The sequence below is a fragment of the Polistes dominula genome, unplaced genomic scaffold, assembly GCF_049000335.1.
Source record: "Polistes dominula isolate Pdom_NZ unplaced genomic scaffold, Pdom_raw_medaka contig_84, whole genome shotgun sequence".
In the NCBI taxonomy this organism is placed as follows: Eukaryota; Metazoa; Arthropoda; class Insecta; order Hymenoptera; family Vespidae; genus Polistes; species Polistes dominula.
In genome coordinates, this window is record NW_028300944.1 from 2771160 (window position 1) to 2781255 (window position 10096).

General features: G+C 36.1%; 1 long non-coding RNA gene across 1 annotated transcript; it reads left to right on the forward strand.

Annotated features, from left to right (window-relative positions):
- The first annotated feature begins 2936 nt into the window (after nucleotides 1-2936).
- On the forward strand, nucleotides 2937-4374 carry LOC149032817 (uncharacterized). The gene is made up of 3 exons (XR_016176360.1): nucleotides 2937-3080; nucleotides 3202-3405; nucleotides 4083-4374. It is a non-coding gene; the product is annotated as an uncharacterized LOC149032817 (long non-coding RNA).
- The last annotated feature ends 5722 nt before the right edge of the window (nucleotides 4375-10096 follow it).

A 10096-nucleotide genomic window follows, 5' to 3' on the forward strand; every position in this document is an offset into this window, starting at 1 on the left:
CCAAAATGGTAGGATGTTTATCAAACGAAATATAATTCGTCAGAAATTAGGTAAATAGAAATAATCCTTTTTTTGAAACTCAGGTATAAAATTTTTTTGTTAGTATAGTTTTCAATTTCCCGTTTTCATCTACATTCTTGCGCTCTCTAACAAACATTTTAGGATAGATGAAATAAAGATGTTACGAAAAACATATGAAAAATACTGCTGGACTGAACGAAGGTTCTGGTAAAATGCAATGAGAGATCTAATAGAGATATTCTCTAGAAATGTTTTTTCAACTCTATAGCCTGCCACACTTCCAGACCCTTTATTATTTATAACGTGTCTCGTCTTTATTCCTTAACCACAAACTTATCTTTCTAAATACTCTCGTCTAAATAAAGATCTGAACAACAAAAAATCTAAAAAATGCATTGAATCGTATCGCTCTCTCAGCTTATCGAACTGTGTACACTACGATTTTCAAACTTCAGCTCCGTGGTAAGCACTACCGATTTACGCTGGGCGTTCAACATCTTAAAAGTGTTTTTATTTTATTGAAAAATTAGTATAAGTTTCTTAAATACGCAAATATCACAATTAATAATATAATTTTCTTATATGCATGGGTCAGTACATCTCTTTGGATATTTTATATAAAAACATATAAAAATCAAATTTAATAGACATATTTTGTCTTTATAAATCAAATATATTTTATAGAGGAACAAAAAAATGTGACAGTAATTTACTTGCTTTTGAATGGAATTTGTCAGCTGCTCGTAATGTATCCTACAGTGCTCTCTAATTCTTTTTCTCTGATGTATCTGGTAATCCTTTTTTTTTTAAAGTATTTCAGACAATACAGTTATTATATATTCTATGTATTTCATAATTATTTAATATAATATTTGCGAAATAAAGAATTTAATACCAATTTTTCAAAAAAAAAAAAAAACATTTTTAAATAGAAATAGAATAGAAAAATAGAAAAGAAATACCACGTTTTTGGTGAAATAAAAACAGACCACGCACCTTCTTTCTTTATTTCGACCGTCGGTTGGTTTGGACCTAATACTTTTGTCGCATACCTATGTGCTTATCCCTATTCATTCTTCTATCTTCTATCGCTCCTATCTACAAACATTTTGACTATCGAAAGAATATGTGTTCATGCTTTCGCACACAAACACACACATATACAACCAGGAGCGATATCTCCATAAAGAGGAGACCGAGAATAGGAAAAATACTGTATAGCTATATAATGCCTCATTCTCTCGCAGGCTCAATCCTATATGTTTGTCTCTATTTCTCTTCTTACTAAATATCGTGGGCCTTGCATAGCGGCCCGTCGCTCCGTTGCCTATCCGTATACAGGCTTCGTTGCCTCGCTATCTACCGCTTCGTTGCTTGAACCAGCGTTTCATTTTTTTCGAATCACTCCCTATTCTAAAGAAGTTTTCACTTCCAAAAACTTTCATCGAATTCGAAAGGCGTAGGAGTGAAAAGTGGCGGATTTGACGAGGAATGTCCTATATATATATAAATTGTTGTAGATGGCATTAGCGACAAGTAGACGTCAAATACGTACATATAAGACAGCTTGGAATACTCTTTAACATTTCGTGAAGATAACTTGGTAGTATCGGTTGTTTACTTGTGTTCACATTATATATAGCTATTTCAAATTAGAAATGTCGAATTATATACCGACTAAACGTCATTTGCAGGAGGTGACACTTTATTATTTTAATAGTAGAGAATTCGCCGGTGAAGCTCACCGAATGCTTATATACGCTTATGGCAACGATATTATATCCCGCAAATCATGTTATAATTGGTATGAAAGCTTCGAGAAAGGTGATTTCAACTTAGGCAAACCTACTTCAAAACAACTAAACAAAGAACGGGTAATTGGAAAATTAGTGCGTTTGAAACTTAAAGACCCGTGTATTACTCAAAGAAAGATGGCAGCAAAAGTTGGAATAAGTCAACAATCAGTTTCAAATTATGTAAACAGTCAGGAATATCAAAACAAATTAAAAGAACTACAGCAGGACAAAAGTTCTATACCTCCTGGTAATATATATATATATATAGAATTTTAATATAATATAATATATACATTTTGTCTTCTATTTATTTTTCGGAGAAAAATGTAAAATTCAAGAAAATAAATTTAACGATTTGACAAATTATATTTAATTGTGATATAAATAGAATAGATATTATATACTTAAGTACATGTTGTATGTGGTATAAACTCTTCAAGAAAGATAATTTCAATTTAGAAAGAACTACTTTAAAAAGACAACATAGAGAATTGGAAGATAAAAAGTTAGTGCGTTTGATTCCTGAAAACCCTCGTATGAGTCAAGACGAATACACAAAACAATTCGGAATGAGCCAACCTACAACTTCAAAAGGCGTAAACAGTCTGAAAATACAAAACAAATTAAAAGAAAAAGAGCAGGAGCAGAGTTCTATACCTCTTGGTAATATATATATGCATATACATAGGTTATTATATACTTAAGTAAATGTTGTGTGTGGTATAAACGCTTCAATAAAAAGTGATTTTATCTTAGAATTTACTACACCAAGACGGAGATATAATAGAGAACAGATAATTGAAGAATTAGTACGTTTAAGACTTGAAGACCCGCGTATGACTCAAGAAATGATGGCAGCAAAAGTAGGAGTGAGTAAAGGAACAGTTAACAATTACCTAAACAGTCAGGAATTTCAAGACAAGTTAAGAGAAAAAATGCAGGAGCAAAGTTCTATACCTCTTGGTAATATATATATGCATATACATAGGTTATTATATACTTAAGTAAATGTTGTGTGTGGTATAAACGCTTCAATAAAAAGTGATTTTATCTTAGAATTTACTACACCAAGACGGAGATATAATAGAGAACAGATAATTGAAGAATTAGTACGTTTAAGACTTGAAGACCCGCGTATGACTCAAGAAATGATGGCAGCAAAAGTAGGAGTGAGTAAAGGAACAGTTAACAATTACCTAAACAGTCAGGAATTTCAAGACAAGTTAAGAGAAAAAATGCAGGAGCAAAGTTCTATACCTCCTGGTAATCTATATGTATATATTAAATATTAATACAATATAATATATATATATATAAGTTATTATATCCTTAAGTACATGTTGTGTGTGGTCTAACCGCTTCAAGAAAGATAATTTCAATTTAGAAAGACGTTTTTCAAGAACATCAAGTACACACTTGGAAGATGAATACTTAGTGGATACTATGGATGAAATCCCGTGTATAACTCATTATGAGGTAGCAGAAGAATTGGAAATAGGCATATCTAAAGTTGAAAGGATCCTAGACTTTTCGGAATGGTAAAACAAATAGAAAGAAAAAGGAGAGGAGTAAAGTTCTTTACCTAAAAGTAATATATATATATTTAATACTACTATATATTTATATAATTTTTTCTCTCATTTATTATTTTGGAAAAATTGTAAAATTTATGAAATTAAGCTTAACGATTGGTAAAATGATATTTTATTGATACATATGTACATATGTATATAATAAAAATGTTATTTATTTTTTTGAAAACTTTAGAATATCGGTCAGTTTAAAATGAGAAAAAATTATATAAAAGTATTATTTGTTTGTTTGTTTGTTTGAAACATATTTTGAAACTTTTAAGATCATTGTTAAAGTATATTTATGATGTATTCATTCTGTATATAATATTATATAAACCGTTACTAGGTATAACAAATAATATTTATTTACGAATATTCGATTCAAAGAATTCATTTTATATTTGACGTACTTAATACAAATGATATAATATACCTAATTTCTTTTTTTTATCATTTATCTAAAATAATATATTACGTTTAGAATAAAATATTCTTTCAAAAGTAATAAAATTGACATCAATTTATTCATTAAACGAATAAACAATTTTTAAATAGATTAAATGTGTATATAAATTTTAAAACATTGTGTATCAATTATTGTTTATAAACAATTATATATAAAATAACTCTGTGACTCACTGTTTATATAAATATTTATCTTATTTTTTTTCTTTTGCTATTTTGAATGCAGGTCTCACTGAACAGCGTTAAAGGACTATTTCTGTTTGGTACTAGGGGACAGGATAATATCGACGATACATGATATATACCAAATCCGTTTTGAAAATATAACAACAATCCATATATAACGTATAATAATGGGGCTTCTTCTAGATGAACTAATACCATATTGACTAAAGCACAGAAATGTAGCTGTAACACTTACCGAAATCATAGACGATGCAGTGTTTTCCTGCTGATAACAAAATTCGACTGCTCCTGATGTTTCTTTGAGCGTCACAGGATAAACTGGATTGTATGACCCTGCACCCTTTTCACCTGTTTTTGATTATTATTTTTTAAAATATATGAGAAGCGGACGCTAGAAGAAAATTTAAAACATTATTTGATTTGTTTCTTTTATGTGTGGAATCAAGAGTTTTCCGTATTTTACCTATCTAATGAACACATTAACCGTTTCCGTATCGTTAAAGTATAATTAAAGAAGATTTACCTATTGTAGAAATATTTTTACGTCAACTATTATTAAAATAATTCCTTGATACTTGACAGGGTATCTAAAAATGTCTCTGCAAATTTAAATGAGCCTCCAATATAGATATGCTAATTTTATAATCTTTAGACAAACATAATATCATATTTATTGTAAAATTATTTTTAAAATTCTTATAATAATATTTAAATATTTTTTGACTGTTTGATTATTAAACTTTATTTAATGTATATCTGAAATATAAATTATGTTAAACATCACTGGTGTTCTATTAAAAATTTTGTTTATAACCCTAATAAATCTGCAAAATACTTAAAGATAATTTGCAGATTAAATGATTTCCTCACTTATATTTTGTTACAACAAACAAAAAATTTTTTTTTCATTATTTTTTTGATGTAATTTCTTTCGAAAAAAAATTGATTCGTTTCATTCAGATGCACGCAACAATGCTGTTTAACAAGCAAAGATTTCTACCTTTTGACAAGACGATGTTGAAAGAAAAAAATGTTTCGTGTTAGGTTTGGTTAGATGACTTCACATGGGTTTTTACGAGAGTGATTCTCCATTCCTTTAAATCCCTCCAACTTACCTTGACATCTTACTTTTGTAAGAAAAGGACACCAACTATATTGTTGCTTTAGAATAAAATAGAAAAAGTATAAATAGACAGGGAAATCGTTTGAATATATTGGAATGCTGGCGCCTCTTGAAATTCCCTCTGCCATTGTTTTCCTATTTTATACAGTTTTTTCTTTAAACTTACCTCAATCTTACGCGATGCTGTGTTTTCCTTCCAAAAACAAAAATCAGCCGTTCCTGATGCTGCGTTAAGCGTCACTTGATAAACTGGATCGTATGACCCAGCACCCCTTTTACCCGTTTAAAATTAATATTTTTTAAAATATATAATTAGCCAGTGCTAGGTTCTTTTCGATTTTTCGTGAACTCCCCTATATATTACATAAATATAGTAGTAATATATGTAGGGATAATTTATTTTGGGTGAGAGGTGCGTGGTGAACATACACCCAGTTTAATCCTACTAATAAGATTTATTTAAAACAGGTATTAGAAAAAGTACAATATTAGTTTCGCAATCTTACGGTTACAACTTAGATGAGCGACTGAATTCTTACGACTGTTACAACTGATACAACTGCGACTGTTACAACTGATATCTAACTACGGCTATGACTGCTACTGTTCTACTTCTACGACTGAGACTGCTTTACTTCTACCACCGAGACTGCTGCTCTCTTATTCCTTTCCATGTCTTTTATATCAGAAATCACCTGCACCCCTTTTGAGAGGGAAGAAACTTACAAATCTTACTGACCAATAGCATAAGGATCCACCCCATAGTCCACCGACAGGTACAGCCTATGGTTTTCGGTAGTGGGAACTATGCATACAGAAACTTAATCTAGCACATCGGAATGTTACCCCTTTTTATGGCATCGCATATGTTTACACAGGTATCGGAAATTCTTCAAAGGGTCCCTACACTGCACACATGATTTTTATTACACCAATATCCTAATAACCCTCAAGGTTCGTTTATGGTTTTATGGCCCACCTAATCTCTTCTTTTAGTCTGAATAGATTTTTCCTTTTCAATAAAATAAGATCTACAGAAAGGACTGAATACTAGTTTTTGTCCACCTCTGCTACACTTACAACTCTCCTACATATATATTATGTATAGACATATAGGAACCATTTCTTTAAAAAGTAGTGTATGTTCATTTAAAGAAAAAAAAGATATCACGTAATTTATGTATAATTTAATGTAAACTTTTTATAGATTATTAGTTAATATTTAATTTCATTATTATTTTATATTATTATTATTAAGTGACATTAGGAACTCGAAAGTTTATTACCCTAAATACCAAATCCCGCAATAGTTCCCATCCCTGAGCGCGATCCTTCCATTCGCGGTCTTCGTATCCTATTTCTTTCAGGTCCCTTCGAATATTATCCTACTATCTACGTCTCGGTCTACCTAGTGGACTTTTCTCGTTTGGTATTCCGACCAATATTTAGTGCGCCATTCGATCCTCCCCCATGCGCGCCACGTTACCAGATCATCTAAATCGGCGTGATTTTACGACGTTGAAAATGTCCGGTTTGTTGTACAATCGATGTACTTCATCGTTATGAAGTTATCTCCATTCGCTTCCTTAGCAGGGCATATGTTTTGTACAATTTAAATTTAGTCGGTACAAAAAAATGATTAGTCTTTGATATGCAAACATTTAATTTTCTGGAAACTAGAGAAACTAGACTTAAATCACTTTCAAAATAAATGGTCGACATATGGCTTTTTGTAGATGGCATTAACGGCAAGTAGACGTTAGGGATCCTATAGGAGGGATGCGCCATGTACATTGCTGGCGGACCGGAACTCGATTTTGCGCGCGAATAATTCAAACATTGAAATAGTTATGAAATAATGAAAAAAAAATGAAAAAAATGAACTATATTTAATGATAATTAAAAATTTATATTTAAATAGAATAGGTTACACGAAAAAATTATTATAAATTAGACTTAATTAAGTTTGATTTGATAAAAGGCATTACAGTATTTTGAAATTTCAAAACAATTTGTAGGAATTTATACAATTTTGATAAATATAATTATTTACTATATATAATAATAATAATAATAATAATAATAATAATAATAATAATAATAATAATAATAATAATAATAATAATAATAATAATAATACCCTGTAAGGGCTTGCAGCCAGGTTATGGCAGGTTCACGAGGACCAGCGAGTACGTTGACGCTACCCGAAAGGGATGTGCTGGATGATGCGTACAGCGCAGTTCCCGTGGAAACTCCCGGCGTCAACGCGTCGCACCCACGGGAGTGTCAGGATGTTGATGAAGGAAGTAGGTGAACGGCAAGGACGGATGATTAATTCCCGCCCTTATAGCCAAAAGCTTTCGCAACAATGGGGTAGTTGCGAGGGTGATCACCCCCCAACTTCTTGAGACACCGCGTTCGGAGACGGCCTGACACTCTGGAGTAATAATAAAACTTATGGAGAAACAAAAACAAAATCAAAACCGAAATAAAAAAATGGAAGAAGACGGAAGAAAGATCGCTGAGCAAAGCGACAAAGGAGAAGATGCCCAGCTTGCGAAGGAGACACCACAGAATTGTGAGAGAGAGAAACTCGCGCAAGCGAGATCCCTTCTTGCTAATATGAAGGCGGCTGTGACGAGACAGCCAAATGTTAACAATGCTATCAAGCAAGGACTCCCGAAACTGGAGGAGATCATCGACAGCCTCGAATTTTTGTACAAAATTCGAGCAAGGGCCAATGAAGGAGCGAGGATCCCCGCGCGAGTCTCTCAGCGGCTACGGGCTAATTCTGTGCCTGATGTGGGCACAAACAAAAGAGGAGCCACAAGCCCCCCGCAGCTCCCTGAAGATAGCCTCAAAAGACCGAGGCAAGAGGCGACGACGACCGAAACCACCAAATGGACGGAGGTCGTCAAGAAGAAAAAGAGGAAGAAAGAAAAATCTGCGAAGAAGGAAAAGAAGCCAAGGAAGGCAAAGCAAAGGAGCGAAGCCATCCTCATCAAGCCAGCGGAAGGGAAAACATACGCGGAAGTGCTAGGAGCATTCCGCAACAGTGTTAACCCCAAAGAATGCGGAGCAGATGTTACGAGGATCCGCAGCACAAAAGCTGGTTGCATCCTAGTTGAGCTGTCCAAGAGCACTAAGAACAAGGAACCTCTAACGCAGGCCATCTCAACGGCGATAGGAGCGGCAGGAAAAGTCCAATCGAGGAAGCCAAGGATGACCCTGGAGATTCTCGACCTCGAAGCCATCGCCCAGGAAGAGGAAGTCCGCAACGCCATACAAAAGGCGACCGAAAACCCGGACGAGCTCGGCGAGCTAAAGGTGACGATGCTGCCTCCGAACCGACGACAGAAGAGAATGGCTCTGGCTGAAATGAATGAGACTGGAGCCCTGTCCCTCTTAAAGAAGGGAGTAGTAGTGGTCGGCTGGATCAGATGCCGGCTTAGAAGAAGAATTGTCATACAAAGGTGCTATAAATGCCTGGGCTACGAGCACACCAGACATTACTGTAAGGGCCCGGATCGAACACACCTCTGCTACAGATGCGGCAGGGAGGACCATAGGGCCAAAGACTGCAGCACGGATCCAAGATGTGTGCTCTGCAGCGGATTACAAACAGGAGGGGACGTAAAACATGTTCCCGGATCAGGAGCATGCAAGGCCTTCAGACAGGTCTTGGACAGAAGAAAAAGGAAGCCAGAGATAATGCCCAGAGTCCTCCAAGGAAACATGAACGGGGCCAAAGACGCTGACGCCCTCCTACCGCAAATGCTGTACGAAAGAGGGGTGGACATAGCGCTCATGAGTGAGCAGTACGCGAACCACAAGCCTCCCACATGGCTCAGCGATGCCGCCAAAATGGCAGCAATCTGCGTGGCTAAAACGGGAGTGATCCGCCAGGATTCAGGCGGATCAGAGAATCACTTTGTTTGGCTGAATAGTGGAGGCATAACATACGTTAGTTGCTACTTTTCCCCAAACACTGGCATCGAGGAATACAGAGCGAGAATAGGGCACCTTGAGGACATCATCCGAGACAAAATGGAAGGCAACCTTATAATAGCCGGAGACTTCAATGCAAGAGCAGTGGAATGGGGAATGCCCGTGACAAACTCCAAAGGACGGGCTGTCCTGGACATGGCAGCGAGGCTCGGCCTACTCGTCATGAACGAAGGGAACACAATGACATTCCGGAGGCCGGGTTTCGGCAACTCGATACCAGATATCACCCTGGCATCAGAGAACCTCGGACCAAGAGTAGTCGGCTGGCAGGTGATCGAGGACGAAAATGGTAGCAACCACCAATACATCGTCTTCGATATCACAGATGGAACCGCCACAAAGGAAATAGCACGAAACACAGGATGGAATATCAAGAAGCTGAATACTGAACGACTGACGCGGGAAGTGGAAAGCGGCCTCGCTGCTATCAATAGCAACGTAACTCCTGCACGAGAAACAAGAGAAGGAGCGCGCAGACTAGCTGAAGAAACCATGCAGCTGCTAAAAAATGCCTGTGAGGTTGCCATGCCGAGGAAGAAAAAATGGAAAGGCAAACGGTCGGCTTACTGGTGGAACGAGGAAATAGCCGAACTGAGAAGACAATGCCTCAGACACAGACGTCTGTACCAAAGATCCAGGAACAGACAGGAGGCCAGGCAGAAATACGCAGAGTATCAGCTCGCGCGAAAGAAGATGCGCAACGCGATCAAAACAAGCAAGAAGCAGTGCTGGAACAACCTATGCCAGGAGGTAAACAACGACCCCTGGGGCCGGGCATACCAAATCGTGATGGGCAAGCTCGGGAAGCTTGCACCTACCACGAACAGGGACGTTGAAAATATGAAGCACATTGTAGACACGCTATTCCCGACGCACCCAGAAATCAGGGAGCAAGCAGACAGGATGCTCACAGGGCCAGTCCC